The sequence below is a fragment of the Rhagoletis pomonella genome, unplaced genomic scaffold (genome assembly GCF_013731165.1).
Source record: "Rhagoletis pomonella isolate Grant_MI unplaced genomic scaffold, Rhpom_1.0 Rhpom_scaffold_00007, whole genome shotgun sequence".
NCBI classification, from domain to species: domain Eukaryota; kingdom Metazoa; phylum Arthropoda; class Insecta; order Diptera; family Tephritidae; genus Rhagoletis; species Rhagoletis pomonella.
Genome location: NW_023458561.1, coordinates 46615396 through 46616475, shown reverse-complemented (window position 1 = coordinate 46616475; position 1080 = coordinate 46615396).

Sequence of the window (1080 nt, the reverse complement as noted above, 5' to 3'; positions counted from 1 at the left end):
AATAAAATTTATTTCTTATTTGGTTGACAAATCAAATCACAAATAAAATTTATTTAGGATTTGATGCAAATTTCAATTCAGAAATAAATTTGATTTATGGATTTGTGATTTGACTAAATCAAAATCACGCAACCCTGTTTGGAAGTAATGGTATAGAACTCTTGAAAGCCAATTATTTTCGATCGAAAAACTGTATTTATCTTCAGGAGACTTCCAGCAATAGATAGGACTCAATTGTTTATTTAGTATTCAAAAAACCTGAAAAATGCAATAGGCGATCCCATAAAAATTCGTTAGTATTAGAAATGGTAACATAAAAAATTGGGTGTTATCATTAGAAATCGCCTGCAGAGAAACAGAGTTTTCCAACCAAAAATATTGATTTTTAACAATTAGAGACCACTTCTGCGAAATATTGCTATTTTCACTTTATAGGATGTATGGAAAACTGTAAGCGCTTGAGCGACCTCTAAATATATTTTGATTTCGAAAAGAAACAGGGATATATTTATATCTAGAAGAATTCTAGAAGTATTATAATTCGGACTTAACTTTTTTCACATGTATTTTTAGACCACACTATTGTACATAAATATGTACACATAAGTCTGTGGTAAAATCAGATTGATGACTGTCACAATGCCCGTCAAACTTAAATGCCGGCGAGCCGTTGTAGAGGTTCGCGGTTCGAAGCCTGGACCTTCTTTAAAAACTATATTTTTTATATAATATATTTTTAATAATTGAAATTTTAAATTTAAGTTTTTATTTTATTTTATATTTTAAATAAATTTTAAGTCATAAATTTGTTTTAAATTTTTTAATTTGCCATATTTCTTACTATGTCACATTTTAATTTGGCGACATATCTTGACACTTCTTTCTTCTCCATACCCTTGCCAATAGTAGAATTGTCAAAAATTCGACGAATGGGCTATTTAGCTTTTTACATGCATATATTCGATATAGGTAAGGTTAGGATATCCGCCTTCATAAGTTCAGGCGTAGCAGTAAAATAACTATTTATGTTGCCATTAATGGGAGGAGCGGATGCAAGGGAATGCTTCGTTCTGTGGCGCA